We start from the raw sequence: 12,574 nt of genomic DNA on the forward strand, positions 1-12,574 counted from the left end.
TTGACACTGATGAAATTGCTGGAGGCTTGTATTTCATTGATACTTTCAGGAAGGAGTTTCTGCTAGATAGTGTAGAGCTGAAGTTAAATAAAAAAACTCATTTATAAATATAAGGAAAAATAATTTTCAAAGTCTTAGATCTGATCATTTAATAGACACAAATGTATTTAGAAGTCATTCAGGTGCATTTTAATGAATAGAAGCTTACATAAGTCTTCACTGTTGCTTATTTCTTCTATATTCACATGGGTTCTGCATTGTCCTAGTTTTGCTCTCATCATCACAGTTGACAGATCCTGTTTAATTCCTAATTATTGTTTGTAATTCTATTTAGACAGTTTAATTATTTTGTTAATTGATTTAATAATATTTTACTCCTTTAATTGATTTAATAATATTTTACTCCTTATATTTTCAAAGCACTTTGGAATTAATGAATAGCATGAGGTATATAGTGGTAGTAGTAAAATCATGAAATGTGGGAAACTGAGACAGGAAAGTGACTTGATTTTGCTGAATTAGGACTGGAGTGTTGTTTTTTCAAACTTTGTTTTTGAGCCATTCAATGGGTTGATCTTGGCTGGACACCAAGTGTCCACAAAGACGCTCTATCTCTCCCCTTCCCAGCCAGAAAAGGGGAGAGAGAACAAGATGAAAAATGACTCGCGGGTTGAGATAAGGAATTTCACTAAAGCAACAAAAAGGAAAGCTTGCGTGCACAAATCGAAGCAAAAAATAACAAGGTTTATTGTCTGCTTCCCATCAGCAGTGATGTTCATCACGTCCCAGGAATCAGGGCTTCAGTGACGCGTAATGGTTTCTCAGCAGGCAGACATTGGAAACCAAGAATACCCTCTTCCTGCTCCTTTCCTTAGCTTTTATATCTGAGCTGATGTCATATGGTATGGAATATCCCTTTGGTCAGTTTGGGTCAGCTGGCCTACTTGTGTCCCCTCCCAGGATCTTGACCTTGACTAGGGAAGGAATGTTACAGTGCTGATGCTGTGCTCAGCAGTAGCCGAAACACTGGTGTGTTATCAACACCCTTCTAGCTCCAAATGCAAAGCACAGCACTGCGAGAGCTGCTATGGGTAAATGAACTCCATCTCAGCCAGACCCAATACGTGCCACTACACCAAATTGTCTTGTTCCCTTATTTTGCTTGATGAAGATGCAAGACTGGAATTTGCTTTAGTTAACAGTAATCTAGAAATTCTTTTCAGAAGACAAAGATAAGAAAATTTATCTATTTCATATATTAACAATATCTACAAATGAAAAAGGAGCAGACCCAAAATGTATTTTAAGCAATTAGAAGCCTTTTTTTCACGAGTCTGATTGGGTTGGGAGTTAAAGCCTTAATGCAATTTCGATCACCTTTTATGGTGCTGTAAGTGAAATGCTTTTAGAAAAATACATTCTGCACAGGATGTTCTGACTTATTTTTAAATCCTTTCCTCTGGGGATGTCAATGAATACATAACTATTTAATATTGAACATTTTGAGATTATTGTCACTAATGAGTAGATAGCCATAAAAGTAACTAAATTGTTCTTTCTGATAATGATAGAGGAATTAGCTTTGTTCCAAAGGGGAATATACTGTTTGAATTTATTCCACTATTTTTTAACAAAATATTTTTCTAGAGAAGAACACTTCTGGAGAAAATCCCACAAAACCTCACACAGAGCCTAATGTAGTATTTTTTATGTTTTTGAGTTATCTCATTCAGAACCATGTTAGATAATATCATTACATTTTAAGCTGTCAAATTATTTGAAAAATATGTTATCATTGCAAGTAAACATAATTTCTGTAAACTCATCCGTAAAATTTGCAGAAGGATGTTTCTTCAGTAGAACTTCACATGTAGTTCAGAAAAGGAAAAGTTTGTTAGATCAAGACTGTGATTGGAAGTTGGCAAATGTCACGCTCATCCACAAAAAGGGCCAGAAGGAGGACCTGGGAAACTATAGGCCCATCAGCCTGACCTCAGTGCCTGGCAAGGTTATGGAGCAGATCATCCTAAATGCAATTACACAACAGCTACAGGATGGACAAGGGATCAGACCCAGCCAGCACAGGTTTAGGAAGGGCAGGTCCTGTCTGACAGGGTTGGTCCTGTCTGACCAACATGATCTCCTTTGATGATCAGGTGACCCACCTGGTAGATGAGGGAAAGGCTGTGGATGTGTCTATCTGGACTTCAGCAAAGCCTTTGACACCATCTCCCACAGCATACTCCTGAGAAAGCTGGCAACCCATAGCTTGGACAGGGGGTTAAGAACTAGCTGGAGAGCCGGGCCCAGAGAGTGGTGGTGAACAGTGCATTTACTTGGCGGCCGGTCACTAGTGGTGTCCCCCAGGGATCAGTGTTGGGCCCAGTTCTGTTTAATATCTTTACTGATGATTTAGATGATGGGATTGAGTCCACCATCAGCAAATTTGCAGATGACACTAGTTGGGGGGGAATGTTGATCAGCTGGAAAGCAGGAGGGTTCTGCAGAAGGACCTGGACAGGCTGGAGAGTTGGGCTGATTCCAATGGGATGAGGTTGAACAAGGCCAAGTGACAGGTCCTGCACTTTGGCCACAACAACCCCCTGAAGCACTACAGGCTGGGGACAGAGTGGCTGGAGAGCAGACAGGCAGAAAGGGACCTGGGAGGTGGCCAAGAAGGCCAATGGCATCCTAACCTGTATCAGGAACAGTGTGGCCAACAGGACCAGGGAAGTGATTCTTCCCCTCTACTCAGTGCTGGTGAAGCCACACCTGGAGTACTGTGTCCAGTTGTGGGTCCCTCAGTTCAGGAAGGATATGGAGGTGCTGGAGCAGGTCCAGAGAAGAGTCAGGTGGGGGTTGGTCTCTTCTCCCAGGCAACCAGCAGTAGGACAAGAGGGCACAATCTTAAGCTGTGCCAGGGGAAGTTTAGGTTGGATATTAGGAAGAAATTTTTTGCAGATAGAGTAATTAGACATTGGAATGGGCTGCCCAAGGAGATGGTGGATTCACTGTCCCTGGAGGTTTTTACAATGAGACTGGATGTGGCACTTAGTGCCATGGTCTAGTAACCACAGTGGTAGAGGATCAAGGGTTGGACTTGATGATCTCAGAGGTCCCTTCCAACTCAGCTGATTCTATGATTCTATACTCTGTGTTGCTTATAAAATAACATATACCTCAATTTATTGTATTATCAATCTGTGGCTGCAAATGTCAGTTTTCAGTCCACAGGCTTCTAGCCCCCAAATTCATCTTCCTCCAAGTAAACCACAACACTGAATACTGCAAAGGGATATTTACTCAGCACTTATAAAAACTTCCTCCTCTGGTGATAGCATCACCACCATGAGCAATTCCTACTCCTCGTTCCTGGTGAGCAGTTTTGCTCCACTGATAGCACTGAATACCAAATGAATTGTGTTTCTTCCTGGTTCTAACTGAGTGTATGAAAACCCTCTCTATGTAGGAAATGAGAATAATAATCAATGTTTTACCATTCCAGATCAAATAGCTATATTTACAAGGCTAATTTTAACAACCCTTTCAAGGTGTGAACTATTGAAGTAACCTCCATGTAGCACAGAGTTTACTCAAATGCACACCACCACACCAGCCAAAAAATTATTTAGATAACACCAGTGGAAACTTCACACGAAGGGTTAAAAAGGACTTCTGGTTTTCTTCTCCTTTTTTTTTTACTTTTTTTTTTTTTTAAAATTGCCTTCTATTATTAGATCATTTCTTACAAAGACATGGATTTTTTTTTGATAGAAATGCACCTCACAGTTCTTATTTAGGCATGCATAGATATCACAAGACATCTGCTTCTAAGTCTTCATCTGCTAAAAAGTCTTATTTTTTTCAGGATTTTATGAATTTTGGTAAAAAATATAAAAGACAAAAAAAATTAAATGAAACATAGCTTCTGACAACTTTCCTAGTTTTTCCAAGTTACAGAAGCGTATTCATGAAATCTAAGACAAAAGCCCCAAGTTCATAAAGCTGCGTGTTTTAGTCTTGATATTTTACAGCATGCATTCTACAATGGGCCAGAAATCTGGTCTTAGTCTGATATATCTATCTGGTTTTTCTTTTGTTATAAAATCCCAGATTCATGGTTGAATGTTACCTTTTCTAAGATTTACAGAAAGTGATGAGTACTTGTGTTCCCTGATCCAGGAAGCTGTTTCCCACCTAGTCAGAGTTTTCTTACTTCCATGCTGCTAGCATGTGTGCTAGCGTGCTGGTCCCAACTCAGTCCATAACATCACAGTGGAGTCCAAACTTCTGCTGCATGTCAGCGAGGTGTGTCATCAGTTGTATATCACAAGTAAAGCATATATCTCACTGTTGCAAACTTTAGAAAAAGGTGATAGTTTAGGGGGTTTTTTAATGTTTCTTTCCATTCTAATTTTCCTTACTGCTTACCAAAGAAGAACATCTGGCATCCCTGGCTGTCCTGGTTCTGGCCAGGATAGGGCTAATTTTTGCAGTAGGTAGGAGGGGGCATGGCAAGGATCCAGAGGTTATTCTACAATTTGGCTACTTTATAGGGTGGTGGAGGGAGTGGTTGGGTATTTTCAGTCTGGTATTTTTTGGAGTTTCCATGGTGAGCCATCACCTGTGAATTGTTCACCTTTTTCTTGTACACTCTGTCATTGGTACTGTTGCTGTTACAGTTCATTGTATTATTTCATTTCTGTTTCCAGTACATTGTTCTTATCTCAGCCCGTGACCTTTACCTTTTGTGCCTCCAATTATCCTCTCCATCCCACTGAAGGGGGAGGGGGAGGAGAAGGGGGAGGAGGGAATGATGAAGCAGCGCATGGTTTGGAGTAGTTCAGTGGGAACACTAAATTGGGGAATACCATTCTTAAACCACGACACCCCCCTAAAGAATAGAAATATTAGATATGGACTTATGCTCTTTACCTCTATATCAAAGGGACTATAAAATCCATTATCTATAGGTCTCCAAATGTTTTGAGGACTGACTAAAGTTCTTTAAGAGCTAGATTTTAAAAGCTGTTTACAAGGGCTGTATGCAGACAGGATGTGGATGAGAACAAAGGCTTTGCAGTTGATGGAAAAATGCATGAGATCAGGTGGAGCTAATGTAAAAATACCACTCTGTAGGCACTCCCATGTGTCAACATACATTACAAAACAAGGTGCATATATGCATTTGGAAGGTTCAAAAAAGACCGACATTTTAAAGACTTATAATTGCGTTTTGGTCAAGTAGGAGATTTTGATCTGTTGGAACCAGAAGCCTTGTACTGGAGTCACCCTGCTAATGAGAAATTCTCCCTTTCTCAGACCAAATCTAAGATAATAAAAAGGCAGATCATCTTTGTGAGACATGGGTTTAGCGCTAGCATCAGGCAGAGATCAGATGCAGGTGCTCCAAATACTGTGATAATTTGGGGAATGTTGACGTGCTGCTCCTAAGATTAGTGTTGCTTTTTCTGCAAGGTGACAGCATTAGCAAATTACTGACACAAAAGTGCACTTGCTTGACAAACCTGCTGGAATGGGACTTTCTGCACAAACTTCACAGCAGAACTAGCATGTTAGGTGCAATAAAATGCTTCATGGCATATTTGCAGCTGGTCAGATGTAGCAATTATGTATAGGAGATCCAGCGTTCCCTTAGTTAAAATTTTTTAGTTTTATTTTTTTCATGCTCATTTTTTTTCTCAATACAGTTGTACACATTCAGATAATAAAGTGTGTCTTTCCAGTCTATTTTGCAAGAGGTACAAGATCCCAAACTCTCCTTCTGAACTGGGGGTTGTCTCTACACAATTTCCACCAGGTAAAACCAACCTTATCCTCATCCCTATGAGGCTGAACAGTATTTCGGCATAAGCTCACTGAGTACAAAGGAAAATTATTATGCTCATTAGCATATTTTTTGGATTATTCTTTAGAGAACCAAAATTTATTGCTCTTCTGTCATACCACTCCTTTAAAAAAATCACAGCAGTTACTGGTTTACATTATTAACATTTTTAACTGAATTTGTTAATTTGTAATTTTCTTCTAACTGTATAACTCATTCGACGCCAATACTTTAATAAGGAACAAAACTCTGCTATTATATCAAGCTTAATTATATGCCTACCATGGGAATAAAAGCAAAAATGACTGCAGTAATGAAATAATAAAAACCCCACATATCATCCTTTTGTGAAAAAGGAAGTTGCACTACTGCATAGCTTAAGAAGCATCTCTCCTTACTTATGAGAGATTTTCAGAGATTTAATAGTAGATATAGAATAAGGATGAAGTTAAGGCTGTGAGTACTTCAGAAAATTTTCAGAAGCCTATCTATTGTTGCTTTATACTAGGGAGAAAGCATGCACAATTGAGTTGAAGGGGAAAAAACTGTCCCCCAAGATTTGCAACTTGAAAATTTGTCACACAATATTGATTACTTCCAAGGAAATGCCTAGAGTTTAATCTTATCTTACTTTTCAGTTAATGTATTTGGAAAATAATTATTTTCAAATGTACTTCACAGGTTTTTCTGAGTTTGCCAAAACCTAAAAAGGAATCCAAAAGGTCTGTGATTTTTTTTTTAAAATCTCACAAAGGAATAGTGTTTTCCAGATCTCAGATGCCAGGAATCTATATGAAGTACATCAGTGTATGAATAAGACACAGTAATACAGAGTCTTCACCAAAATATGTGGCAGTTATTCATGGCCTCAGAACTGCCTAAAGACATGTTGTCCCACAAAATTATAAGCCCTGTTTTACTAACAATTTCAGCTTGTTAGTGTAAATTCAAAATTAATTAGGTCAATCCTTTAGTATACAATCTGCCATGAAATTAATCTGAATGCAATGTTAACATTCTTTCATTATAAGATAAAGCCCCTTGAAATAATTAAATTATTATCTTATACTTAAAAATTTCCAGTATTAAAATTTGTTCTATATTTTTACAAAGTCTGCCACAGTGAGGTATTTTTCCATTCATGGGGCTCCTTTTTCTATCCAAAACCAAAAACAAAATGTACCATTTTATCACTTGATCTCAGAGTAATCTAGAAGTGACTCTATTAGGATGTTTTTAATGACTCTAAAATTAATGGACTGGACACTGCCTTCTTGGCAATTAATTATAACACTTGCTTCATATTTCATTTGTATCTGTTCTCTGAGTATAATACAGTGATATTCTTTGCCCCAGCTGATTTTGCTCTGTGCAGAAATTAAAAGAATGAACCACATAAATTTCAATGACACCGTGTGCTCAGTTTAGTGAATAATACGGAATTTTCAGAAAGGTCTTAATAATCTCCTACACAGAATTGGTTTGAAACGCAGTAGGAATATATTCTAGACATGTGGTTTGGTATTGTTCTTTTATCGTTTTGGAAATGCTTGATACTGTATGAGTCTATAATATGCAGAGATCTGCAAAGCCTAGATATCTACAAAGGCAATTCTCCGATGGAAAGGTTTTACTGAAAACCACTCTAATTTCTTAGAAAAGTAAAGGATTAGAGAATAATAACAAGCTGCAAAGGGAATTCAAAGAATTAACCATTATATGCAAATTCAGACATTCACTGTAAATGCAAATCCAAAAAGACTGTAAAACCAGCAAATCACTAGGCCCAGAGACTTGGTGAGACTGTCCTGGTGTTTTGACAGCTTTTTCTTCTCTCTGTACCATGTTCTATAACATTAGGAAATCTGTCTGTGTCTTGCATTTCAGCACAAAAAGATGTTTTCATTTTCTAAAATCAGGAGCTTTCCTTTTATATGTTTCTGCAAAGTCCTCCATTTGTAGGTTGATGCTTTCATCCAGCTTCATGAAGTTTTTAAGAATCATGATGTGTTTAAACCAAAAGAAAGCAAAGCCACTTGCCGCTGATACCAGCCATGGAGCTGAAACATAACTGTGGGTGCTTTTATGACCACTTCGTTTTACCTTGCTCTGTGCTCCATAACTGCTGTCACAAACTCAGTCTCCCTGCTGTAACTAAGCAATTCTATTTCATTCAATATAGCAGCCTTATACTGATCTCATCATTGTAATCTCTGGCTGTTCTCCAGTAGTGACTGAAACAGCATGACGCATATCTGTGACAATGTGGTTTGTTTCCTATTGTTTGGAGGGGGAAAGGGTGGGAGCAAAGTAAGTTTTTGATCTCTATTTGTGTATATAAATCACTTTAATTGCATACTATATGACATGTTGTGTATTTACTGGTCTTAGGATGCCTGACTGAAGCTGTAAAACTGCTTTGACCTTGGCATTTACAATACACTATATTGCTTTTTCCGAGGGAGAATATTTCTGCTTTGACACATTTTGAAATAATCTGCAATCTTTTTCCTAGATTCCACTCTGAGAAATGATGACAACCCTGCTCCATTAATTAATCACAGTAGCTCTGCTAAAACTAGCCCTTAAGAATGTTTTGGACAAGCAGGACAAAACAGAAGGCTTTGCCTAGTTTTACAGTAGATGCAGAAATCTGCCTCCCTGCTCTGACTCACTGTCAGCAGTTCTGAAATTACAGGCAGATATTTTTTAAAGCACACTTGAATTTATACATGGTTATTGGTGATATTCTTCTTGTTTCCTTGAGAACAGTGGTTTTGCTAAAACTTGGGGAGTTTTTCAAGAATTTAGGCCAGTACAGAACACATTCAGTATGTTACTGAGTTTTTGAGAAGAGTTTATTATACTTTAGAAAAATGGTATTAATATTGCCTCTGCCCACATACAGCTTTTCAAAGAAGATTAGAAACATTGTGGGAAATTACAGGGAGATTATGTGAACTTGTTTCAATAAGCAAGGACCGAGGGCCCTTTTGCCTCTCAGAATATGTTTATTGCAATTTAGTAGAGAGGGAAACTTCAGAAACAGGAGATGTCCATCAGATTCCACATCTCAGTCACAAGTCACTACCCATCCTCTTCAAATATCTGTGCAAAGGTGGCCACAAATTCAGATGCTATTCAGAAAACACAGTGTAGGTTGATTTCATGTCTCCTTTTTTTAGATAATGGGAATAATCACTTGCCATATTGGTAAGGTAGAAAAACTATTGAGAGAGCTTTTTTCAAGTATTCAACTGATATGAGGAATAGAGTGCCTCATTCTATCTTGGATGTGAAGTTGGCTACAAATTAGAAATAACTAAAATCAATTATGTCTTTCCATGTGCTGCTATACTTTGTCAAGTCTTCAAAATCAAGATCTTGAGGGATGTAAAAAAGGTGAGCTCTTTGCCCTTCTTTCCCAGGGCCATAACTGTTGTTCTTAAGCTGTGAACAAAATGGTTGTATAATTTTAGCTCAGTTTGCACATTCACTGTGCTCTCTCATTTTAGTTATCATGGTGTCCTGAGACAAAGTGTACAGCAATGCAGTTCTAGGCTAGAGAGTTTGGGGCTTTTGAAGGTGAGTTAGGCATCAGTCATGTTGCTCAGAGAGGCTGAATCAAGATGCAAATGATCTTTGGCTTAGGCTTTTTGTTTCTTGTTTGGTTTTCCTAGAATCTTCTCCTGAGACGACAACTAAAACAAAGCACAGGATCTAGCAATGAAGAACATTTTGGTCTCTTTTGTCCTATGACTTTGTAAGCTTTCACAAAACTATACCAATTTTTTTATGTTGCCAAGGTTGTTAGTATAACTACATAGTCTGTGGGAGGAAAAAAACCCAAAAATTCTACACCTAATTTTTGGTGTTGTTGATTTTGGTTGGTTGGTTGGGTTTTTTTTGTTGTTGTTGGTTTTTGTTTTTTTTTTTTTTGGTCAGAGGAAAGAAAACATAGGGTCAGGGGCATTGGAGAAGGCCGCAGGGCAACAAAGAACCACCAGAAGTGAATAACGCCTATTGTCCTTATCTATCTGTGGAAAGAAGCTTCAACAGCTTGGTAATCCCTGCTCCTAAAGGAGTACAGTGGGTGATCTATCCAACAACCCAACCTGGAATCAACCCCACCTGTGATCATATTTGGATGGTACCAACTTCTTATGACAGTCAAATGTATAATAAGACTCTTTGCTAATATTTACTTAGGATAAATTATATGGCTCACTTCTATGATTAGAATTAAGTACTACTAGTATCATAGAATCAACTGGCTTGGAAAAGACCTCCGAGATCATCAAGTCCAACCCTTGATCCAACACCGCCGTGGTTACTAGACCATGGCACTAAGTGCCACATCCAGTCTCATTGTAAAAACCTCCAGGGACAGTGAATCCACCATCTCCTTGGGCAGCCCATTCCAATGTCTAATTACTCTATCTGCAAAAAATTTCTTCCTAATATCCAACCTAAACTTCCCCTGGCACAGCTTAAGATTGTGCCCTCTTGTCCTACTGCTGGTTGCCTGGGAGAAGAGACCAACCCCCACCTGACTCTTCTCTGGACCTGCTCCAGCACCTCCATATCCTTCCTGAACTGAGGGGCCCACAACTGGACACAGTACTCCAGGTGTGGCCTCACCAGCGCTGAGTAGAGGGGAAGAATCACTTCCCTGGTCCTGTTGGCCACACTGTTCCTGATACAGGCTAGGATGCCATTGGCCTTCTTGGCCACCTGGGCACACTGCTTCCTAGCCATTTGATCTCCAAAAAGCACAGCATTCTCAGTTAAGATTTAACAGCTTTATTTCTTGAAAGGATCTTGAAAGGGTTCACTTTTTCTTACAATTCACTGTCTAAGTAGAGAGAAAATTTTTCTTGGGATGCTGAAGTGACAGCCTTGGATCATCTAGAAGAGAGTTTGTGTCATTTTCAGGGGTTCTTGGTGAGATATAAAAGCAATGTTTGCTGTCCACCTACAACATAGTAGTTGACAGAAGCTCCTATAAAATTGTGAAGAGAGTTTTGAAGGTATAGATCTATAATTTATTATTCCTGGAAAAACTAGATTATTATGCAAATGGGAATTCTGTCTCACAACCTATTCTTGCCCCAGGCCAGATGGGAAGGATCTGCTGATCTTAAGCCTCTCTGCTTCTGGGACATGTGCTCTGTTCCTGGGAGGGCTCAGTACAGCTGCACACCGTGAGACCAGAGCAGGAGTAAGGTGCCTGGATCATACACAGGGGATCCATGACAAATCCTCACAGCACCAACTGAACAGGTGCACCACGAAATTTTAAGACACTGCTAATTTGGCCAAATCTGACTGTCAAATGGAGAAGAGATGTGTATCTCCAACACCAGTCTTCACTATTCTTGCCAAGGTGTTGTTTTAAAGTATGAATGGTGCAGAATGCATCAAAAACCTGGGAATTTGATTTTAAAAATCTACCACCTACTCTCATTCTTTGAAGTATTTGAACCTCTGCTGAAATTTAACATCCAACTCCCTAAAAGAAAAAGAAAAAGAAAAGCCTGAAGCTGAAAGAAAGTATGGAAAATTTCAGCATGAAAAGTTGACAAGGCAAATTCATAAGCTACTGAAAACTAGAATTTCTTAGTGGAATGTACTAGGCAGCTTCAAATATAAATTTCTAACAATATCCAGTACCAGAGAAAGTCACTTTCATTTACTTTCAGTAGCTCATTAATGATACAGATTTTTTGTTAGAATTTCCTGCTGAGGTGTTGTAACTAAAGACAACACTTTAATTACACAACCTGTGCTACAACTACAAAATACAATTTTTAATCAAATGTTGACAGTTTTGTAACAAAATACCACAGCACCATTGTTCTTGACAGGTGGTAACCAATGGGCAAAAATATTATTTGTTTCACACAGTTCCCTATTTAACTATTTAACTATTTAACAGAAGTTGCTTTGACCTCGGCACAGAAACATCAGTTAACTTAGCTTCTGATAGGAAATATTAATTGGAGCATCTTTCAGAATTTGTCTGTAAGTAAGTTTGTAAAAAGGCTTCTATTGGGCTTTTTTTCTGAAACTTTTGTTTAGGAGGAAGGCTAGGAAGCTTGCTGTTAGATGTTTTGCAATGGAAAAGGAATGACTGCTTGATAGGTTTAAAAAGTCAAGCTTGACAGCATAGTTAAAGCTGTTTGATAGTAATACTTAAATGTTCTGCTTTATTGGATGACAGGCTGAAGAACAGAAAGACTATCAAAATAAAACTATTTTAATATATGCTCTTCTTTTTTTCCTACTTAATAATCCAAGGTCAAACACACATTTTAATCACAAACACTCTGAACTTTTCTGCTGCATTGGCGAAAATAGAACAAATTTAGTGTTCTTTTCAATGCATTTGTCAGTCTACATACTGCAAGTGCATTACATATCTGTGTTAGCAAAGGCAAAGCTTTTCCTTGATTATGTAGGGAAATTGCCTTTGCACAAAAGCCATGCTTTTGAATGGGAATTTCAGACTTTGTAACATAATGGAGCTCTGAATTTCAGTAATATCTCAAAGCTTTCTCTCACATTTCTGTTCATTAAAACATTTGGGGACAATATAAAGTGATCTCGAATTCTGCTTTTTTGTTTGATATTTCTACATATTCAATAAAATCATAAAGCAGTTTTCCACCCTGTTTTGTCAATGTCTGATTCTTTATGCAAGTTTGGGATTTTTTATCATATGTT

The 12,574-nt window shown here is 38.2% G+C and overlaps 1 protein-coding gene across 3 annotated transcripts in view; it reads right to left on the bottom strand.

The window, feature by feature from the left end:
- The window catches only part of NKAIN2 (sodium/potassium transporting ATPase interacting 2), a 541,273-nt gene that overhangs the window by 98,731 nt on the left and 429,968 nt on the right, over positions 1–12,574 (bottom strand). The window lies entirely within an intron of this gene.

Source organism: Pseudopipra pipra, chromosome 3 (genome assembly GCF_036250125.1).
Source record: "Pseudopipra pipra isolate bDixPip1 chromosome 3, bDixPip1.hap1, whole genome shotgun sequence".
Lineage (NCBI taxonomy): Eukaryota > Metazoa > Chordata > Aves > Passeriformes > Pipridae > Pseudopipra > Pseudopipra pipra.